We start from the raw sequence: 23,758 nt of genomic DNA, 5'->3' as shown, positions 1-23,758 counted from the left end.
GACGTTAATCCTTCAGAGATGGAAGGTTTTTATTAAAAGCCAAGAAGGTAATTCTTGATTTACAAAATGACACAATGTTCCACAAGGCAAAAGGAAAAAAAACAACAACAACCTAACTGAAAAAACCCCACCCAACCTCAAACCAGTAAATCCAATCAAGCTTTCCTGTTAAATGCAAGCTTTGAAGAACATTGTATTTAATCATTAACAGTGCTGAATCGATATGAATAATCTGAAGTGACTACAAGCAGCAGGAGCAGGTTATGTTTACAGAGAGATGAATATTGATGCAGCCATTGTAAGTGCAACCCAAACCCTGCAAAGCCCACTCCCACCATCGCATGTCCGTGGGGGCAGCTGCAAGGTGGGTGCTAGGGCCACTGGGCTAGAACAGCCTGGAACAGGACCCCACAGCTTCCACAGGATGCCCTCACCACCCACGTCCTTGGCTTGGTTTCTCCCTCTGCCTTGCTCTGTCGCCTCCCCCAGGAGGCTCCGGCTGGGCTGTGGTGTAGGTGACCCTCTGGACCACTGATTACCTTCCGCTCCTCTTCCTGCTGTCCGTCTACCTGATAAAAGACGTCAAGCTAACGCCATCCCCCAGGACCCAACGATGCTCACTCTATCCCTGGGCAGGCTCAGCTCCCGAGGTCAGGCAGTTGTCAGCTGCTGGGCCTGCAACCTACCTCATGGTGGCAAGGGGATAACTCAAGGCAGACTTTGACCTGCTTAGCTGACCTGGTGGGACTGTGCAATAATCAAGAAGCCAAGTTATAAATCGAGTTGCGTTTGCAAGTTTTAAATATCCCAACTACCTTCAACCCTATCTTTTCACTTGCAAAATGAAAGTCCCATGGCATTATGATGATGCTGTCTCCCCCGAATCGCTCTGTAGACAGATCTGTGCTGGGTGCATGTTGAGGTGTCGAGAGTGAATGCTATGTATCCGCACATAAACAATTTCATCTGTGTTTTTTCCCAGTCCTTCTGCGAAGGAGGTCAGGGTGTCTTCCCTGAAGTTTCCAATGCAGACAGTTTTCCCCCAAATCAGCCACATATAATTGGAGCCCTGGCTTAACAAGCAACTGCTTATGTTTTTGCTTAGTTTTGTTTGCTGTCCTATTTTGCTTTCTTGGCCTGTCTACTTGACAGTGGTTATTCATTAGCGAGGTTTCTATGTGGACAGTTTGAGAGTCCTGTTGCCTTTAGCTTTGGGGGGCCAATAAGTTTTAATGAATTCCCATGAATCCCCCCTAGATGGAAATGAATAAAGGAGCTGGAGGAGGGGATATGATTTCCAGTTTCTGGGAACACTTTACAAACAGCTTGAATAATTAAAAAAAACGAGGGTGTTCTTTTAATAACAGATTTTGTCAGAATTCAGGCAATTAATTTCAAAGAAAAATGAGGCATTTTGTAAAGCAGCCACTCGAACTTCCCTCTCAATTTCACTTCTTTTCTGCTTGCCGTGCCTTATGGCTTCAGTGTCTCATTCAAAGCGTGTTAACAGAGGGGAGCAGAGGAGCCCTCCAATTCCCACGCTGGCTTTGCAGGAGAAACTGGCTGTGGCTACCAACTGCCCCAGCCACGGCCCTCGCAGCCTGCCACGTGGGGGCTTTCTCCCACGTGGGGGCTTTTGTGAAAGTTTTTTGGAAGCGAATGTAAATAAGCACAGAGATGCCTCAACAGAGGGCAGATGCAGGTTATTATCGAGAACAAAAACTCACCTTGGTGCTGCGGGAAAGAGCACGATGCAGCCCCTCTTTGGAGGCAGCGACCACCCAAGCCATTACGCACTGGCAGGCCCACAATAAATATCCTTTCCATCTCTCCCTGGCCATCTCCGTCCACAGGGAGGTGGTTCCTGTTGAGAGAGGACTCAGCTATGGAGTAACCAAAAGGGAGAGAAATAGCATTTGAAATGCGTTGGAGGCTGATCTCTGCCAAGCTCTGGGAGAGCCTGTGTGTGCAGAGCGTTTGCTGCCCTCACCTCCGCGAGCGCAGGGTTTCAGCTGACGTGGCCGTGTGAAGTGCTTGCTTTGACGTGAGCAGTTCACAGCAGCTGATAACTTTCAAGAGTTTTCCATAACAGTCCCTAAGTCCCTTCCCTCTTTAATGCCGTGCCTGGTTAAGGAGTTGCCTTGCTGCCTCTCGATACGTGGGGACTGGAGCGGATGGGTTTTTTTCCCTGACTTCTCTTCTGTGAATTCTTTGATTTCCTTGTCTCTGCACAGTTCCTTCCCCTCAGCATTTGAGACTTGGAAAAAACATGTTATCTGATAAAAAGAGTAAAATAAAAAAAAAAATCTCACTCTACATCATTAACTTGGCGCAGTTTGAGCAATTTCATTCTCCCACACAGCCAGCCACTGTCAATGCCTGCAGCTGAAAGTGAAGATGGATGTGTGCAAAAAAAAAAGGTGGTGTTCTATTTCTGAGAGTTGAAATGGACTCACTGTTCATACTGTATTTTGAATTCTTTAACCATATTTTTCCAAATGCTTTATCTCCCAAATTCACCAATATATGATAATATGAGAAGTCAAGTTTTAATTTAACTAGAATTTTACAGTGTTTCTGTTTTTGTAAAAGGTGCCAGAAATGAAGAAAATCCCTGCCGTTGGAGCAATCATAAAAACAATTGATATTTCGGAAAAATTGATCTAATAAAATATAATACAGACAGTGACATATTTGGATGCTTCTCCTCTAACCTGAAATAGTTAAAAGCAGTATTGATCTGGAAGCACAAAAACTAACAAAAGCCTAAATGATAATTGTGAGCTATTTGAAAGAAAACTTCTCCAGCTCTCCAATCTTACAATCTGCAATCATACAAGTAAGCTTCGTTAACCGGAAAACAAAAGAGAAAAGAAGGAAAAAGAAACATGCAACTTAAGAGAGAAAGTGAATACAGTCATCAAAGCATATCTCTATACCAGTTTATGGGTTTATAGAATAAAAAAATGACAGAAGGAGAATGTTTATAAACTGCATTGTGCTGATCGTTGAGTGAAGTCTTGAAGACTTGCTTTACAGTCAGAAACAAAAGAGGTCAATCAATATAGCTCACTAAAAAGCAGTGTTTAGAGGTGGTTTCCTCTGCCTGTAGCTAGGTATTCTGCAGCTTTTGCTTTGCTCTGCGCATCTGCATGGTCATGCGTAGCCCTCTCATATCAGGCATTCCCCCAGGCCCCTCCACCCATGTGGTCACAGCCATCAGCATGTTTCCTCCTAGCCATTGGCACTCTGGTTACGATGCTGCTCTGCTTTGCCTGCAGACATTGCTCTTGTAGGCTGCATGTTGCATTCCCTACACCAATGCCCTTAGCACAGCAGTCAGCAAAAATTGATGATCTCCTTGCAAGTCTCCGTGTAGAGAGCACTGAAGAAAAATGCACCTATGTGAAAAGATCCGCAAGGCTAAAGCCTCCAAAATTGTTATCCTCCTCCTTCAGGTCTTTCCCAGGAAGGTGTCGGTGTGTTGGCATGCTGGAGTGGCCAGCCTCTTGTTCCCGTGGGCCCCTCCGGTTTTGCTGCGGTTGGTCAAAGTTTCCCGGGATTTCCTGACTCACAGAAGTGATTACCATGAAGCTGCCCCTCGGCAGCACTTCTCGCCAAGGGATGCAATGGGGTAGCTGCCTGGCCTGCCCGTCTTGTGGCTCTCCAGTCCACTTCTTTGGTTGATACGCTGGTTGAGCTGGTGCCAGAGTCTGTAAGCCTCCTCTTTCACAGAGCCCCCTTGCTGGCTGAAAATGCCATGTTGCTTCTTCATACTCATCAATACTTCATATGGTGCCCAGCCTGAAAACGATTTCTGAGCCAATACTGCTAACAGGAGCCCTGTTGTGAATCATCCACCACCTAGACCTGGGACATCAACTATCAAATTGATTTAATTGGTAGTTACTGCAGGCTTTCAAGAGCCATTTGTGCATTGAACATACCACAGTGCCCTCAGAGCCATCTGGCTGAACCCAGACCTGCAACAGGTCTCCTGAATGAGAAATACAGGCAGCGAGAAAACAATAAAACCTCCACACTGTGGCCTCGGTGTCATGCAGGATAAAAAAGAGGAAATGCTGTTTGCAAAGAAACGAAAATGAGCAATGACTGTCCTCTCCCGCTGCTTTTCCAGGTGCACCTGAATCCACAGCCAGTGAGGAATCAGCCACCAGAAGCGGATGGGGAGGACGAGCACAGAGTGTAGGGACACGTGCAGTGGGGAAAAGGGACAGGGGCACTGGTGACTTCCTAGGGACAAGAGGCCAGTCTGCTTCCTGCTTGGGCTCAGTCTCCCTTGGCCCCAGGTCAACCACCTGCTCTTGGCCTCTCCAGCGTGTTGCACACCCTGAGCACTGCAAGGGCTGGGACACGCCAGGCTGCAGCCACCTGCAGAAGCTGGGGGTGCAAGCCTGGGGGAGCCAGTGGAGCCCAAAATCTTTTGCTTGCACCCCACAGACAGTGAAGGAGCAAGACATTGTATTCAGTAGCTCCTGCCACCACTGAGCCTGCCTGGAGATGAGTTGCTAGGTAGTTTGCACTTTAGTCTGTGCCTTGGTTAGGGCCTTGGTTAGGGGCTGCTCTCTGTCAGCCCTGGGTCTGTCTGCCCTGCTCCTGCAGCCCTCCCCTACTTGTTGGCTAAATAAATGCCTGTTTTTGTGCTCAGCTTCTGTTTGTTGTCCACGTCATCACAAGGAAATGAAGAGCTGTGTTTATACCGAATGGGGTTACTGAAGTATCAGAAAGCACAAATTAATTTACAAAAGAAATTATACGGTACCCCAGGAATCAAAATGGACAAACAGAGAGATTTGCTGTTAAAGTAATAGCAAGCCAAGATAAAAGCCAATGCAGGCCATAAAATTAGTCAGGTACGCTATACTCCCTAAAATTCAGAGCAGTCCTCAGCTCCCAAGTACACTGCTCAATTTCAGAACTAAATAACCAGTAGAGGGGTTTTAATCAATGTTACAGGCCATGTGACACAGCTCCAGAAAGCACCGTATGTGTTTTGCAAAGGAGGACTTACCCCAGCTTCACTTGCCCCCCATGTGCCTGTGCCTGTGCCAGTGCTGGCATGTGCATCGTTGCATGGGCACCGCTGTTGCATGGGCTGCACGAGGACACTGCGGGTGCCCAAATCTTGCCTCTGGGAAGCCACTTGCTGTGAGTGCTGCTGGAGCCAGCGGGCAGCTCTCAGAAGAGGGGTGTCTGCTGCGCTCACACCTGTACAAGGGTTGGCAGAAGCACTCTCCAGAGCAGGACACAACCTCCCGGTCGCTGCCAAGCATGTGCGTTTGCATTCTGCCCGCTCTGGATGAGGGTTCACAGGATGTGGCCAAGGAGACAGCAGCCTTCGAGGAAGGGACAGTGGTTCCGATAACAACATCAGCCATTTCCAAGCAGCCCAGTGGGTAGCAGAGGTATCTCAGGCATCACACACCCTTGTGTTTATCAGCCTGCTGTGGGTCTCCCAGGACCAGTAGGATGAGGAATTCAGCTCCCTGAGGGCAGTGATGAAATATCAATGCAGTTTTGGTTGGAGATCCCTTCTCAGGAAAGCTCGCTATTATTTCAGGCTTATTTTCTGTATCATCTATGTGTAGGTCACAACTCACATCAAACATAGATGAGCACAGCTCTACCTGCCTGCAAGATGCCTTGCTAACCCCATGCAGAGGCTCCAGAAGATGTCTACAAAATACTCAGTGCCACTCATGGAGTGAGTCCTCCAGCTCCAGAAATGCCATAGGAATGGAGCAGCAGCTGCAGCAGTCGGTCTCAAACAAAGGCATAATCCTAATCCTTCCTGTCGAGGCTTCTTTCACACTTCAGGAAGGTTTGCATGGCACACACAAGTGCCCGGGAACCCCCACAGGATTAACACCTTAGCACGATCGGGATCAGCCAAACTAATGGGTCCAAAGCATTGCAGAGCATGGAGGGTCACAGGAAACTCAAGTAAGGCAAGCTTGAATTTCTTTCAGCCCCTGGGGCTTTGAAGGAAAAGCATGTTACAGCATAATGAATCAGCAGCCCCACCGGTAGAAAGGGTCTATGCAGGGAGTTACAAGGATGTACCCTGCAAGTGGACTCAGTGACACCTAAACAGAGAGCCCTACATGAGCCCAGGTCAGGCTTGCAGGGCGCAAGTCCCACTGGGAGCAGGCAATGCAGCGTAGATGCATCTGCAGTCAGGGCATGTGTGTATTATTCAGAAAAAAGATTTCTGACCATAGAAGGCTACTTAAGCCAGTAGCTGAAGGAATAACGAGCTCTAGGGATTAGAAAACATAGCAAGATAAATTCAGACTATAAACAAGGTGCTAATAATAAAGAAAGACTTGAACAAGTTTCCTAAGAACAAGAGTTTGCCCACTCCTCCCAGTTTTTAAGTCAAGCCTGACTATCACTCTAGAAAAGGTTTTTCACTCTCCCTTGGAGTGCCTTTAAGCACTTCAGGTCGGACGCACATGGAGGGATCCTGTGCAGGAGGCTACATAACCAGACTGAGTGATCAGGACGGTACTTTCTGGCCTTTAAATTGATTGATCTGGGGCTTTCACCTCCCTACCAAATTGATTTGTAGTAAAAGTCACTTCCGGCTGAAAAACTTTTTCTTTGAAAAATGCTGCCCCGCTTTAGTGTACGATGTAGTTGATTACTCAGGGAATGGATTATAGAGGTACGTCTGATAACGTGAGGGCTTAAAGCCTTCCCTCTGAGTTGGACTCACCTCTCGGGGAGCAGTCGCTCCGTGCTCAGCCTGCTCGCCCCCGTCCCTCCCGGGCGCTCTCCGTGTGGTGCTCCGGCTCGTCACCGTGAGCCACCTTCACTGAGCCGGGAAGCCGCAGACCGAGGGAGTCACTCTGGCAACCTGGCCCTTAGGTATTGAGTGACAGCTGTCACTCACCTGAATGTACGTAAGATGAAAAACCAGTCTGACCGCTGGCCTCTGAAAGGCAGAAAGAATAACACTCATTTTCTTTCTGGGATTAATTTCAAGTGTTGCTGTAGTGTAAAGCGTTCTCTGAAATGCAGAGAGAGCAGGAAATGTCCCAGGCCGAGAAAATGCACCAGCCTGAAAAAAGCTGTCCTTCCTCAGCACCCTGCTCCATTGGAGGGGCACTGGAGCGAACCAAAACATGGGAAGAAACACAATGTATATCTTGAAATAAAGCAGCTTTCTCTGGACAGGTCTAGAAACAGCAGTACCTGAGGGTAACTTGCTGGCTATAGTTTCTAGCAGGTAGAGAGCAAAAGGATCTGGCCATTTCCTGTCTCCCCTCCTGACACATATCACACACATCTTGAAAAAGACCTAGTATCTGAGGCATTGAAAAGCAGATCTAAAGCATTTTATTCCTTTTTAAAGCAACCTAAAACTTCAATCAAGCTGTGAGAAATAATTTCTGTATTCCTGATCCCAAAACCTGCTTTGCAGTCAGCAGGACTCTGGGGCGCTCTTGCTCTGCTCAGTCCCAGCTTGACCTCAGGCACGAGCCTGATAAAAACGGCTCCACTGGCTGCGTGACTGGGTCTGTTCCTCCCTATACCATAACAGCTTCATCCTGTGATTTAGCTTTGGCCCAGGGTGGCCTGTTTTGATTCCACCTGTGCAACTGGCATGCGCTGTTAGGAGATGCAGGAATAACCCAGCCTCTCATTTTCCTCTGATGTGGAACAGAAACTTCTCCCTGGTTTTTAACGTTTCCCTTTATCGCTTTCCACTGAGTAGCTGCTACTTGCTGCTGTTACTTGAATGTTTTTCTCCCTCTGATATCCCTCCAGCTCCTCCAAATTCTACAAAAAAAATCTTTCACTTCTGAAACTGGTTTTGGCAGAGGCTAATTCAGCACTCCCATCCTCGCGTGCCCACTAGCAGCCCGTGGCTCACCGTCTTCTCTGCAGACACACGCAGTGGCCAGAGGCCAAGGAGCGCCTGACATCCTCCTCTTCCTCCAAGAGCCCCTGCTTGCCCAGCTGCCCATGGCGTGGGGCTGGGAGTGCATCGCTGCACAGCCAGGGAAATGTCATTTGATTGGTAAGGAATTTACCTGCATGCCCTGGCAGAGAGGGCCCACAGCAAAACAGTAACTGAGCAGTCATCACCCACCACATGACCAACAGGCATCTCAGATTTCCCAGAGCAGCATAACCCTGTTACTGTGCTGTAGAGAAGATGCAGTGCTGGAAATCGCCTTTGAAGCCCGGAGTGTAGTCACCAGTGGCCAGGGTACACCACCAGAGGGAGGAGGACAGCAACACCAGGGACTGCAACAAGCAGAAAACACAGACACAGGACCCTCTTACGAGACCCATCCTCGACCCTGATCTGCAATGAAGGGGTCCCAGCATAAGGCAGGGGCTGTGGTGCGCTGCTGGCTGTGACGCTTGGATGGCAAGTCCCCCGGACATGCTGTGGCATTGAGGCATCGGGCTAAGCAATGGCGCAGTGTATTTTCCCACTAATAGAGCTGTCTTGCCATGGAAGAAGTATTGCCCTGTACTCTGCGCTCATCTCAAATGACAGGAACAGGATGCCCAAAGTGTGGGTTTCACAAAGGGCAGGACCCTGGGCTTCGCTTCCTGAGCTTTTTAGCGTTTTTCACACGTGGGGCTTCTTTGACTCCTACTTGCTGTACTGTCCTCTAATTAACTAATGAGATACATGATGAAGCCATAACATGCGCATGAAATGGCAAGGCCACCAAGCACTTCAGTGCGGCATTCCCCTCAGGCACACTGCAAAGCAGCAGGCATGTGGCAAGCTTTCATAGATAATGTGCTAATATATGTTGAAATGTGAACAACAAATTCCCTTCCCATGCATTTAATAGGGTGTTATCTGATGATCATCCTACATTAGACTTTTCCTCTGCCTCACCAAATCAGCAGTTATTTACATTTTACACCACCAAAGGTGAACTTTTCAGCTAAAAGAGAAAAGGCTTAGACAAAGTTTAGATAATAACAAGCTAGTTTTATAGCAAGACAGAACACAAGTTTTCTCACTGACAGATTTCACTAGTCAACTTCTGAACAGCAAGTGGTAACACTAGCTGCCTGCTGCAAGTAGCAAAAATAGATGGATGAGCTCTTTATCTCCTGTCTCCTGTTAACACTCCTCGGGGATCAATGACTTTTTAAACTCAGTGGCTTGCAGATGTGTTCCAACTGTTTGTCTAAAGGCCTTCAGGGTGCATTTGTCCTCCGGAGAGGCAGAAATTGCTGGGGCTGTGTCTTGGATGAGCTCTCCCGCACAGAAAAGTGCAGGGCCAGACTGTGGCTAGGTTCTTCCACAGCAAAGCAGGAGTCAACAGGCCTCCCCTTTTGGCCAAGTGCGAGTGAATGATGCCCTTCAGACTTTGCAGGATCATCTGATACACATAAATCTTCGGTCCTGGTTACCCTCACACAAAACCAAGTGCAAGTTCTTCCTCATGCTAATGGTTGGGGTTTATTTTTGCCGGGGAATAACTAATACCTCTAAAGAGATTGCAGGGTCCACTTTAACCACGTGGGCACTTTGCAGAGATTTCTACCCTCCCCAAACACCCATCCATACAGACAGCAGTAGGAGGAGCAGAAGGAAACTGTCCAGTTCTCCAGGAGTCTGTCTGTATTCAAGACAAACAGTGCAGCAGAGACAGTTGTAAAGCTGCTGTAGACCCAGCGTGATCACTGGTACCTCAAAGACATGTGCTACGATAACTCTCCTGGAATCTTCCAGGCTTTGAGCTAATCAGGCAATTATGTGTAAATTCAGTTATAGGTATCTAATGTCTCTTGAGTTTTCATTGTCTTTTGTCTAGGAAACTAAATACAACAATGCATAATAGCAATTAAAGATTGGATGATAAGTGGGAAATCTATCCACGTCTCCCAGGCAGTTACTGAACCTCAGTGACTTTTTTTGTTTGTTATTTTTTATAGACGTGCAATTACTGTGTTACTGAAACTAAATTAACAAAGTTCAGTGATGTATTTCTGCACGTAAAGCAGCTCTAGATCCAGTGAGTGGAGGTGATTTCTACAGCCTCTGACTTGGCCTTCTCTCTGGAAGAGGTCCAGTGTGACCGAGTGCGGGCGTACTTGGAGCAGTGGGCGCTCTTTGCTGCGGTAACCCCTTTCTGCCTGTCCACGTGCAGCCTTTCCATCTGCCAGCTCAGGTCGGTATTCTTTTTCAGTGCTGTCACGTGGGATCTTCCGAGCCAGCCTTCTGGGTGCTAGGCCTGCCTTTCCCCATGCAAGCTTGCAATCACCCTAAAAATGCAGAAGATGCACAATAGCCTCTTCAGGGCAAAACTCTCTGTATTGATCCAGAGGAAGAGAACAGAGGAGAGGGTTATCCCAGGGGCTGCCTGTCTGAAATATTTCCATTTCACTGATAAACTAATTAAGTAAATGTTCCTGTGTTGCTCATGCTGCCCCTGGAGCCCTAGTCCAGCCTGGACTATTTCTTAAATAAAGTTCTTAAATCTATTTCTTTGGCAGTCTGAAATTGCTGACAGCTGGCGAATCTGACTTGTTACTGTGTCTGAAGGGGGAAGGAGAGTCACAGCCCTGCTTCTTGCCAGTCACTGAGCACCACTGAGTTTGTCGTCGTTCGCAGCCTGCCCCCTGAGCTGTGACTGCAGCCTTGAGCCTGGCACGGCTGATCTTTTGCAGAACGAGAGCCAAGAAAATAGTATCAGAGATGCACCGGAGGGGACTGTCCATCTTCCTCCAAGATCATCCCAACAGCAACGCTCCCCACCATGTCCCATTTCTTACTCTGCTCCTGCCTCAGCTTCCCCTAGCCTGATGTCCTCGGCCAGCTCTCCCCCACACAGCATCTCAGGGTCCTGTTGTCCCCGAGCTTACAGAGCAACATTTCCACTGATAAAGAGCAGCTGAAAGAGACACTGGCCACCCACCTTGGAAAGAGACCGAGGGTGGCTCAAAAGGACACGGGTAATCCCCAGGGCCTTCTCACCCTGCTGGTCTCCTGCTTGTCCCTGTCCCTCTGAGGGCTAAATGCAACATTTGTGGTCAAGCAAAATGGAGATGATCTGGATTTTCATGTCGGGGAGGGAACACAAACACTTTCTGATTCCTTTTCAGCTAAGCTTTTTATCTACCCCTTGTTTTGGCAGCCGGACTAAAATATTATTTATTGGCAACCACATCTGAGCAAAACTGCCAGAAGCAGATCCTCCTTCGAGTCTGCTTCTACCCTACTGGGTCTTGTGCAGTTGCCATGTTCCCCTCTCCCTCAAGAAACTCCAGAAGATGATAGAAAAATAGGAAATCTTCAGCTCCAAGGAGCCTGGGCAGCCCTTGGCAGCTCCTGGACTTTGTCTGCAGAGCCTAACCTCAACACGGTCCAGCAGGCAATGCACAGGTCTTCAGTGCTCCCAGAGACACCAGGGAGTCCGGGCGGTCCAGGTGGGGCTGGCAGAGACAAGAGAAGACAGGCAGCTTGAGCACAAGCAGGGTCCCTTTAGGCTGCCAAAATGGCTCTAGGGTCTGACGTATAGGTTCTCAAATCCTCAGATTCACTTGTTTTATCCAGAGTTATGTTGCTCCTTGGCTGTCTCAATGTGTCAGTGGCTAACGCTTCCCTCATGGGAATACCTATTTCTGTTCTTCTAAAAATGTGGAGTGGCTTGAACCATCTTCGTAAGCACAAAGCAGGCATTAGTAACCAGGTGTCCCTCTTGTCATTTCTCCAGTCCTTTCTCATGTGCCCTTGTAAATGGCTTTGCTTGTTGTATCTTGTCTTACATTAGATCGTAAAAACTTCAGGACAGAGGCTGAGCCTTGCTCTGTAAACACATAATCTCGCCTAACTACAGGCAGCCAGAAAAGGGTAATGTTTATTAGTCTGTGGAACTGAACATTAAACACATTTCTTGTATGGGAACAGTATCAAAACCTGTGAGTGTGATGCCAGTCTGAATCACGGCATTCAGCCAATTTTGGAGAGCAGTAGTCTCTCCTCTCTTTAAAAAGCTCCCTCAGCACATTTATGACACTTAGAACTCTTGTGGAGATGCACTATATGTGCAAGAAAATAAAAAGGGTCTGACAAGTTGGACTTGCAGTAACAGATTAAAGAAACTTAATCTATTTTCTTTGAAAAAGACAAGACAGATGGGTAACTTGATTACAGACTATAAATGCCAGCTTGGGAAAAGCTTTGTGATGGTAAGGAGGTCTTCAACTGAGTAGCAGAACACACAGGCAGATCCAGGGCCTGGAAATTGAAATTAGGCAAATTTAGGATAGGAAGCAGACTAAGTAATTAAATAGCAGAACAGCATCCTCAGGGATGGAGTGATTCACTATTACTTGCAGACTTTTAAACTCAGGACTGAGTATCTTACTAAAAGACAGCTCTAGCTAAACCAGGAGATCAAGGGCCAATAGGGGGATGAGTATTAGTGTTCTGGGGAGCCTAGAGTGATTACTTTGAGAAACAAAGTCAGTAAAAATGTTAAATAATGACAAAAGATCTGGGATTTTAAAAGAAGCCATAAGGCAAATAGGTGGGGGCTGCAATCCAGCAGCTGTTGGAGCATCACCTACTTTCTAGACTTTTGCAAACTCCACACTAAACTACTGAAAGACTGTGGATCAGTCAGTGCGAGGCACTGTCCAGACCGTTCTGAGCGCACAGAGGATAATGAGCCTGCCAGCCTGAAGGATGCCTCCTGAAGAGCTGTACCTTGTTTTGGGCTGTGGTGGTTCCCCAGTCCAATCCCTGCTGGTTTTCAGGTCCATAACAAAGCTCATCCTGTATTCATATTAGCATACAAATATGCAGTAGTTCGCAGAATAAAGGCCTGGATGCTGACACATATTAAAATCCATAGAGACTGGCCCTTGTTTGCTCCAGAGGATGAGACCGTGAGCTGCTTAGCACATGAAGCATTTGGTGTAGGTGCATTCTGGAGTCAGGCAGGGCAGCACTGCAGAGGCCTGAGCGTGTAGCCCTCTGACGAACCTCCTGCCACGTGGTAGCTGCCAGCCCCTCTCCAGGAGCAAGGATGTAAGTGTTTGGGCGGTTGGCTTGGTGGAAGCAGAGCAACTCTCTGAGCAGGCCCAGATAAGATTTTTGAGCTCCAGAAGGGCATTTTAAGTTTAAGATTTTTACACAATCTCAGTGTCAGAACCTGATAATGATTATCATTTATTGCTATCTAATTATATGGGAAGCAATAAGTAAACAGTTACCCAAGACATGTCTTGACTTGAAGTGTCCCTCAGCTGAATAAATCCAGCTTAATTAATGCTTTTTAGAAGATAAATGGACAAGGCTGGCTGTGTGCCGCATTCCCAAGTGGATGGCACTCAGTGGGGACTGAGTGTTAGCTCATCTCCATATCTGCGGGCCACTGTGGACCATGTGATCAGCCAATCTATCTACATTCTAAGAAGCCCAATATGATAAGGTGTTCACCAACAGCTCTGTCCCTGCCATTCAGCAAGCTGGAAGCACGTCTGCCAGTTCGTCCCTCTCTTCTAGACAGATACCAGCACCTAGACCCAAGGAGACAAAGAAGAAGGCTACCTTCTGAAAGTGGCTTGTACTGTATCTACCTGTTGGAGCCACCCACAAGCATCACTGAAGAGCCTACCAAGGGATCCTCCATCCCAAAGGAAGGCTACAAAGCTTCTCACTGCTAAAGTTTCCTCTTAGCAGACACCTTCATCCTGCCTAGCAGCTCCTTTCCCCTCATTCAGTTACAAGTGGTCATATCTACCCTAGTTTGGTTCTCAAGCCAAACCCACTGAGCAGAGATGTCTTAGCAAGGACAGGGAAGTATGTAATACCTGGGCGCAGTGCTGAGACAGAGGATCAACCTTTCCATGTGGAAAGGCAGACCACTGCCTTAGCCAAGGCTTGGGACAAACAGCAGGGCTTGGTTTTCTGGCCATGGCCACATGCGCAGCTGCACCTAGAGAGGAGATTGCTGCTGCAGTCCCTCCCCATACCAGAGGTCTCTCCATCCCCTCTCAGCATGCTGGTTTGAAAGCTGCTGCCTGGGCTGTTTGCATAGTGGTGCTCCCTTGGTTGATGCCCCTAGAACCAAGAAAGGGCCAGCCAGGGATCTGACTTCAGCTCTCCAGGCACCTGGCAGCTCTGAGCTTGTGGAAGTGCAGAGACCCACTTCTAACCTCTAGCTCCACAGTCCAGGCCTTTGCTCCTTGCTGAACTCAGAAGAAAATGTTCAGATTTGATTTCAGGCCAGCATCTCTGTTTTGTCCGCATGCCAGATCTTCCTCCTCTTCTGCTGCCTGTGAGTACAAAGAGAGGGAAAAGGAGCAGTATCTGCTCCAAACCTCAGTGCAAATAAGCCACCAGCGAGCTGAGCAGCCCTGCTTATGTCTCCCAGGCAGTTCCTTCTGATGACAGATACAGACGGGTTTTGCTCCCAGGCAAGGGGAGGGAGACGGGTGTGCAGGAGGTGATGTGGTTGTAGGTGGATGAATGCCAGAGCAATACTTCAAATCCTCCATAGCACACTTGAGTGAAAAGTGACTCCAGCTCCCTTTCTCTACCTTGATCCTAATCCTCTCACAAAGATCCTGGACAGCATTATCCTGGACATCTGTCCAGCTGTGGGTTTACTTGAAAAGGGCACCCAAAACAAGGCAGGGAAGACACATCCAGGGAGAATAGCTGAGCTGTCAAGGACTGTTGGGGACCTCCAGGAAAGCGTGGTGCCTGGGGAGGGGGAGGAAAGGCACTGTTTACAGTAGCTTCTGGCCCCAGGACTCACCTCTGTCCTGATCACCGTTCATATTTATTTTTGCATCAGCCAAGGAAAGGGCTTGTTTCCCTCAATCACATAGGAATGGCAGCTGTGGTTTGGCAGGGTGACTGGTTCAGGATGCCTGGGAGAGCTGAGCTGAGTCTGTGATGCTGCCTGAGGCAATGGCCTTTAGCCCAGAGAGCAGGAAATATTAATGAGCTGTTAATTATTCCTGAGGCGTGCTCTCTCATACACGTTCACACCCTGCACGTATGGGCACACGCACTCACACGGGGCTGGGTGGTGCTGGGAGGTTGGCAGCAATTCAGACCTCAGGAAAGGTGCATTTCTTTTTGCTGTTTTCTCCCTTCTTCATAGCCCCTGTGGTCCTAATCTCCCATACCCACCTTCCATCACTTCCCACATGCTCCTCTGAGCACCTTCATCTCCTTGTCCTCTGTGAAGAAGCCCTCCCCTGCCCCTTCCCTGTGATTCAGGCAGTGCAGTCACTTTGGAAAAACACAACATCCAGGCAATGAGTATTTACAAATTGTGCTTTGATTTGGACACTTGTTCTGAAATGACAGATAGCAGTGCTGCCGAGGCGAGGCAGCGCTTCCCACTGCTCTCAGTAGCCGGCACCTAGGGCCAGCCCCTGGAGGGCAGAACCAGCCACACAACCTCCAAGCCTTCTGCAGTCCTGTGGGAAAATCTAGAAACCGGCAGTTTCAACTTGCCACATTGGGCAAATCCAGAACTGGTAGAAGGGAGCAACTGTGCTGCTGCTTCTTCAGAGGTCAGAAGGGGATCACTCTCTTGGGAAGGAATCAAGGAAACTAGACTCTCGATGCCCCTTGCCACCAGTCAGAGAAGTGCAGGCACTCAGTGCATGCTGCACTAAACCTCCAGGGCAGCATGTGCACAGCTGATGTGAGACTGGGGAGCGGGAAATAGCACCCACAGCTTCCTCAGCATGTCACCCTGGAATCGGGCTCAGAAGTTTGCCAGGGGTGTGACAGCAGCTACCAGGATGCTTAAGCAATAAGGGCACTGCCTAGGACCCTAAGGACAGCTCTGGACTGGGACTTGCAGAAAGTGTTAGAGGAAACAGTGTGGAGGGAGGAGGAAAGAAGCACAGCTTCGTGCTCTGTGCTGGGCCAGTGCAAGCATGCGGTGCCACGCACCCCAAGCAGGCAGGGAGACCACCTAAGCCCAGCACCCACGCTCGAGCAAATGGCTTCTGCCTCTCAGCAGAGCTTAGTGGTTCGGGTCCAGTGCCACATTCATGGAGTAATGTGGTCCTGAGAAAAGAGCTGGCTAGAAGCATGGGGAGAGAGATCCCATCCACCTCGTCTACCCTGGGGAGCAGCATCCACAGACGTGCTGCTGTGGTTCCCCTGCTTCTTGGGCTGAAGCACCAAATGGGATTCAGAGGGAAGTCAGCTCCCATGGGCACAGGCAATCAGAGACAAGAAATCCATCAAGACAAACAGAAAACAAACAAACGCGACCCAGAAGACAATGCGCACAGCAGCACACCAGCCTCCAGGCCCCAAGCCTTCAGACACAATAAGGGAAATGTTTAGCAATTGAGTGTTCTTCAGAGTACAATGCGGAAACTGCAGAACCGCAACAAGGCTGGATGGAAAAGGGTCATGAAATCAGAGCAGTCGTGTTACAAGCAGTAAGGGGCAAAGGCCACACGTGCATATGCTGTTAGCAGCTCAGGAAGGCTCCAGCAACATCCCAGCTGCATAAATGACAGGCAGATACGGTTTTGTGACCACTAGAAATTAGCATGAGTGAGCAGCATCTTATCAACAGTTGTGATCAAGAACCTGGAAAACGGCAGGTTTGTTTATGGCCGAACTTCATAAAACGTCTGTATGATAATCCAGCCTTCAGAGCTGCATTTGTTTGCTATATGCTGGGAAGAGGGATGAAAGCTACCCAAGCTTGTCTGAGAAAGGGCACTTAGGGGCGGGTTTGCTGTTTGAGTGAAATAAACTAAGGAATATTCCACAGTTCAACAGAGGAAATCTCAGGCAAAAAAGTAAAATGCATCCAGAAACATATGCAGAGATAGAAAACAGAAGAGAGAGATTAACTGCCAAGGAAGGTCGGTGGGTGGTGCTGAAAAAAACATGACAATGGAAAATGAAGTGCATACGGTTCCTGTACAGTCACCATGGCAAGAGAAATTGTTATCCTAAAGCTTGCAGAGCAGAAAAGCAAGGGAAGGAAGCACCCTGTCAAAGCCATATGGCTGAGAGTTTCAGATGGTGCCCATGGCTGACACTGCTGGTAACTACAAACTTGCAAAAGAAACAAGAGTACAGACTAGCTCAGTCACAAACCAAGGCAGCAGCATGCAGATCGGCCTGAAATTCAGGGTTAAAATGGCCATGGGACATCAGGGAACTTGTGAGTTTGCAGAAAACTCTTCAGTGCTCTGAGAGTGGAGATGGTACTCCCCAACTAGGCAAAGCCATGCTGAAGTGACTGGGATGGCCCAATCAGAACACTGAATGTAGGACATAAATTCCCCAAATACCATGGAAAGCAATGCAGTCAGAGACTTTAGATAGTGCAGGCAATATCATATCAGATAGTTCCCAAATTCAGTGACAGCAAAACCTCAGAGAAAGTCTTTGTACAGTAGAGGCAAAAGAAAAACACGAAGAGGTCCCTAAGGCAGATGAAGTGTTGTGATGTGCCTCCTTTAACACAGCCTGAAGGATGCCAAGATGGATTTCCACGACCGGGAACCTTACAGAAGTGGTACCAATAAAAAGAAAAAAACTGATTCAGAAAGTGCAAGATCTGCTCAGGAGAGATCTACCACTCTGAAAGAAAAAATAAGACAGGCGATAGAGTAAATCAGAAGAAAAGCTCTTCACCAAAAAGACAGAACTTATAACCCTTTCTCAGTCCTTGATGTGACATTTTCATCTCTGCTAAGCAGATGCAGAGAGATAGTTATAAATCTGATACCAAAACGGAGAAAGATGACTGCCAGAAGCAAGCCAGGACAGAGAGCCACAGCAGTGACATTCTGGGCTGAGACACTGAAACACCACATTTTGTAGCCGTGACTCCGGTCTTCTAGGAGGGGCAGGAGCAGATTTCAGCTTGCTCAAAAACAAGAGGAGATTTTCAGTGACTGTGGCACCATCCAAGGCGCACCTGCAGACTTCCAAAGGCAACGGCCTTCTTGCCAAAAAGCAAATGCGAATTACCAGATGTCCATTCAGAAACTATTAAGATCCTTAATATGTCTAACAAACATTTTTGCCTAAGTGTCTCCGTATCAATTGCATTCTTCCAGCATGAAAATACAACAGATGAGCAAGATCAGAAGATTTCCAATCTAATATGAATACAGAGAACACAGAGACACAGCATCAAAAAAGTAGTTATGTGCCAGTTTTCGAGGAAGGTTTGGAAAGAATCTGAAAACAAACCACACTAAATAAAGACCTGCAAGTTCTCCTGTCTACCCGTTTATCATGATGGCCAGTCCCTGGGGAGAAATGCCTCCTGCTTCTTGAGAACAGTCAAGGAGATTTAAGATGTCAGTCCTAGAGGAAGGCACTTGAATGACGAGATGAAGGCACCTGCACCTTTTAGGCCACTGGCTCGCTTCAGGATTTGTCAGAGTCATTCTGCAGTAGGAAACGAGAGCAGAAAGCCACAGTTGTTATATCCTAGCTACACTGAACTACTGATATCTGAGATCTGCTGTGCAGCCGTGATGCAGCTGGGGAAATGCTGGCCAAACAGCCAAAGATAATAGGAATACAGACTGTCCTGAGCAGACCTTGGACCTTTCCTTTGCACAGCACCCAAACTGCCTCGTTATCACTGACTGGAACCTGGACTTCTGCCAAGGCCTGGGGCATGAGCAAGTGATGGAGCATTTCTGCTGGCAAGACATCTCCACCAGTGTGAACTCAGACAGTGGGACTCACGTTTTCTTACAGTGAATTCGTACAGTTCACCTGGGAATTCAGTGGCATCAAATTCCTGCTTGCAACAGCCAAGCTAATAGCAAAGCTGCCCTGACTGTTAAAGGAAAGTTAGGGGAGCAAATCAAAGCTCTATCAGACCAGCCGTTCCAAGGGGTTACTCCTCTGAAAGGCCTTCACATCATGACCTGAGGAGATTTTAGCACCTATAGCCAAGCTTGCAGAGAGAAGGGAGGAAAGGAGTTGGGTCAGTTGACTGGACTTCAGTGCTAATGAGGAGCCTGAAGGACAATGTAAAAACTGTATTTTTCCATACAGGAAAAGGAAGTTTACTTTAACGTTTACCTCTTACAGCTGCTGGCATGCAGGTAGTGCAGGTATAGAAGAAACAAGCCCAGGTGGGGCATATATTCAGCTGAAACCGCAAAAATACTCAAAAAAGAGGAGGGATAGGCAAAGCAGGAAAGCCCAGTGGACAGGTTAGGGAAGAGGAGGTAGCAGGATCACTGTTGTTGTGGCAGCCTGCAATTGACTCAGATGAAACTACAGCCACCAGCTCTGCTCTATAGCAGAAGAAACTGAAGCCATTATGTTATATCCCACTGTGATGAGGAACATGCATGGGGAGCCTCAAACTGAGCATTCAGTGGAAAAGCTGAGGCCATTATAGCCAAATGAGCGATGATGAGTGACAAGCCACGATCACTAGTCTCTCCAGGAATGTCTCAGTTCCTTGACTTTCGGCAGCCCCATTTATCATCACAGGTGTCTATTTTAAGTGGTAAACAGCTTACATTTTATTAAAGTCCCCAAATGATCAAAAACTTCCAACTCCACTAAAACCAATACAAAACTCCTGTGGGGCTTGTATCCATTGCCTGGGAGAGTTTTCAGAAGAACATGAGCCTGACACAGCTGAGCTGAGCATTTAGGAGCTTCTGCAAATGCTTCCCAAAATGTTGGAGTAATTTTTTTAACCTGATACAGCTGGGAAACCAGCTGTAAGGAACTGAAGGTGAAGGTTCTGAAGGCCGAATTAAAACTGAGAGCCAGGACCTAAAGGCTGCAGCCATTGCTCCCTACATGCCGACGTATATTCGTGCATTCTTGTATGGACCCAACACCACGTCAGAGGATCTCCTGCCTGCAGCAAGTGCAAGAAAAAAACAAAATGCAAAACAAGCAAAAACAAAATCCATTTATGGGCTGGTTATATAAGAATTTGTTCTTCCTTTCTTGAAAACTGTCTGTTGCTCAGGGGCCCATTTCTTTGTATTCATCCTGATTCCTGGACTACATCCTTATGGCTTTTGTGGCAGCTGAGTATTGAGTCTTTTTTTTTTTTTTCCTGTTAACATTATTAAGTAGTATGACAGGAACTGCTGGTGCTTGTGCTGTTTCCTATGCTTGTCTCAGTCACTGCAATGAGGGGAGACTCTTGCTGCCGGATTCCTGTCTGTGCTTCCCTCTCAGTGACAGCATGTGGTGGTCAGGACATCATGCAAGAACTGGGGCAGCTACGAGGAAAGCAGCTGAGCTGAGATCCCTCAGAGCACCTCAGCACACGTTGGCACCAGTGTGTTTGTTGGTAGAGCTGGGATGGGATGGATAAGGCAGGAGCATGGAGTAGCAAAGACCCTCCCACTCCTGGACCACCTCTGCCCCATCATAGCCCGGTACACAGGAGAACCAGGCACCCTCCCTTGTGGGCCAGTCACAAGCACGCATGGTTTTGGCCAGCCGGATGCTTGGTAGGGTTAATGTTTTCTGCACTGTGTTTACCAGTTTGCTCGTTCCTCTCCCAAAGAGATGTTTTCCCTGGCAACGCCCAGCACAGCATCCAGTGTTGGTCTCCAGGTCAGTCCTGATGACTGCAAAGCACTCATGAGGGCAGAAGGCAGTTCTGGATATCAGTGCTGCGCTTTGGCTATGTCCAGGTGACATCTGTGTGCCGCATGACCAGTGACAGAGGGGATGGTAACTCCAGCTCTGACCCATGCCCATCGCCTGTCCATCTCAGCACAAAAAGTATTTCACCTCAACTCAAAAGTGTTTTAAATCTGGCCTCATTATTCCTTGTCTGCAGTTGTCGGTCCTTTCCCAGCCACCCTGTCCTTCCTCTCTGTTGGGTTTTGCTGCTTCCCTCCCGCAAGGACATGGCAAGCTCTCAGAGCAGGAACCAGCTCTCTTTTCATAGCTCACAGCACCTCACACATCCTCACAGATCAAAATCGCAGCAGCAGCTCTCCCCTGGTCTCTCAGCCTCAGCATAGGAGACGAGCAACGCAAGCATAAGGCACATGGGCAGCAGCTCCAGCATCTCAGCTCATATAGAGGGGCTGCCTGATGCTGCCGCCTGCCCTACCATGGCGCACACACCCTGAGAAAGGCAGGTTTTCTTAAAGCATGTGCTGCTACAGTTAGTGACTCTTGGCTGTTGCTCAGGCTCCCAGCATCAACCTCTGATACGCCTCCTGGTATGCGTATTTATGATTCCAATTATCACTGAACGAAAACCCACGTTGCTGTGAAAATAAACAGTTTTTAATCTAAATTGCGCAGTTTACATACTTCACCCACCTCAGCTTAGCAGAACAGCTGGTGTTTACCAACTTCTCATTACTTTTCCAGTGCAGCACGGGCAAATGCTGACTGGAGAGGACCGAACACCTCAGAGAGAAAATGAGAGCAGGTCTGCTTCTGCCTCGGACACACTGCCTGCTCCTCCACCTCCCTGAGGAGCCTGCTGCAGGGGCAGACTGCCCTGGAGGCCACTGCCACAAGACTTCTGCCAAAGTCCAAACCTGATGGAGATGGATAATCCATGGATAAGCCATGGACAGTGTCTTCAGCTACAAAATCTGTGTGTTGAGCTTCAGAACAGCTCTGCACAGCCACAGCGTGCTCATAGGACTGACAGTTGCCACTGTATTAGCTATAGTTTTTTTACTGCTGTTAAGGAGAGGCCCAGGTGCCGTGCCCTCGAATGGGAGGGACGACTCCACCCCGCACCCTGGATCTGTGCAGCCCACGACTGCAATTCAAACTTCCTGCCTGCGTAGTGGGCATTTTCTGTGACTAGCTCAGAAATACAAAACTCCGAGAAGTTTTCTGTTCCTCATTTAACCAGTGGGGATCTGAGGCAGGGAGTGGCGAAACGACTGGCTCCAAGCTATATGGTACAAATGAGAATAGGAAGTTCTCTATACCCAGCCCAGCCACCATTCAGCAGAGCCCAATGAAGATTTTCAGTGCTGTACAATGCAGGAATGCTGAACGATATTCGCTCATAATAATTACTATTGGTGAGTGTTGTATTTCTGGAGGAAACAGTAGTTTCCAAGTAAATCCAAACAAATCTGGCTATCTCTACACTTCTGTCTCTATCTTATTTACAGTTATCAGCACTTCCTTTTTTCTAATGCCTCGGGAGGTTAAAACCAGAGCTAAGATGATCCAGGAATTATTCTTGTCTTGACATTTCCACTGTCCAAGAATGAGCATATGTTAAAAAAAAATACGGCCTCGCTTTATTCCAGACCTTAAATGGCCCCCTGAGGCATTAAGCAAAAATGGGGTCAGAGTACCAGCTCTGGCTCTTACGTGGGTGTACATCAAGACTGATGCAGCTAATGGCTGGAAGATTGTGCTGGTGAAAGATGAGAGCAAGTCAGGTCGGCACCAGGCCCAAACACTGGAATGCACAAGTACTGAAGCCAAGACAAGGAGGTTCCTATGGCACCCTTCACCCTTTGAATGTCGTGGAAAGGGAGATGCTGCTGTATAGCTGTATAGGCACATGGTGCTGCACAAGGTCCCCTCTGGTGCTATTTCCAGCTCCATTGGCTGAAGACTGAAGGGAGGGTAACTCCTGGGACTGGGCATGGAGCAGACAGTCACATGTGGTTCAGAATTAGTCACAAGCCTGTAGCAAGATAATGACACCTGTGATAAGAAGAGACTCGATCCATCCTTCCCCTTTCCTCTGTTTCTTGCTCTGTCTGGACTGGAATTAGTGCTGGTGAAAGAGGGCTGTGTACTAGTGATCAATGCCTACTGTAGGATAAATAATAGCTTATCTATTTATCTGTCATCTCCTTTGTTTCTACAGTCTCTCTCTCTTCCAACCTCCTCCTTCATAAAGCAACTTCACAGCTCTGCCCACGCTCCACAGCCCCAACCTGTAGTGCTTATCCTTGGCTCGGTCTCTGTGCTCTCTTCCTACATCCATGCATGGCTTCCACTTGCCATGTCTAAAAGACATGCAACTCCCAGTCACTGTCCCCAGGAGAGTGAGTCCTGCAGGAAACGAAGACACCTGGTACTGCTTCTGAGTCCTCACTGGCCTGGCTAGTCCTGTTCCTACTCCGTATGTGAGGTGGCTCTGGCAGCAAGGAGGGCACAGTTACACCCTGCATTGGGGCTGAGAAGATAATGTGGAGGAAGGTAACTTTAGAGGAACACCCCGCTGCTTTTAATTAACTGTGCAAGGAGATGTCCCAGCAGCGGGTCAAACTGGATGATCACAAAGAACTACAGGGGAAATGATAGATGCAGAGCCCACTTTGCGCCTGAGCAGCACTTGTTGTGGTGGGCACCCCAGGGCTGGACCACTGTGCTCTCCAAGCGGCAAGGGTGAGAGTACCGTCATCTCTCCCTTTCCCTGGCTGCCTCTCTCATACCTCCCCTGCATTCGCCACAGGTCTCTCCCCAGTGGGGCTGGACTGCCCCATACGGCACCTGGCTTCCCCAGGACCTGCCTTGAGCTCCTGTCCTGTTGCCTGGTGACCTTCACCTTCCTCTGGCGTAAAGTCACAAAGTGTCTGTTTGTCTTTGCTCATGGAGCTGTGCCCACGGCTGAAGGAACACTGTATCCCCACACTCCCTTGGGTGAAGGCCCAGGACCTGGTACGCATGACTGTCACTCCAAGTTTCACTTTATTTCCAAGTATTATTATGGTGTTTAATTATCCCTGGCCACCCTGACCTCTCATCCTCCGAGGAAAACAGCCCAGCTCTGTCAGAACATGTGGGAGAGGAGCG

At 48.2% G+C, this 23,758-nt stretch overlaps 1 long non-coding RNA gene across 2 annotated transcripts; it reads right to left on the bottom strand.

Annotated features, from left to right (window-relative positions):
- On the bottom strand, window positions 1–2,230 carry LOC138069122 (uncharacterized). 2 transcript variants are annotated; one of them, XR_011143931.1, is made up of 3 exons: window positions 1,991–2,230; window positions 1,728–1,864; window positions 1–569 (listed from the first exon to the last, which is right to left on the bottom strand). It is a non-coding gene; the product is annotated as an uncharacterized lncRNA (long non-coding RNA). The 2 variants fall into 2 exon arrangements; XR_011143930.1 differs by lacking the exon at window positions 1,991–2,230 and having other exon boundaries at window positions 1,728–1,976.
- Between the last annotated feature and the right edge of the window lie 21,528 nt (window positions 2,231–23,758).

This window comes from Struthio camelus, chromosome 13 (assembly GCF_040807025.1).
Source record: "Struthio camelus isolate bStrCam1 chromosome 13, bStrCam1.hap1, whole genome shotgun sequence".
Lineage (NCBI taxonomy): Eukaryota > Metazoa > Chordata > Aves > Struthioniformes > Struthionidae > Struthio > Struthio camelus.
Note: the sequence above shows the minus strand (reverse complement) of the source record. Positions and strands in the feature narration are given on the sequence as shown.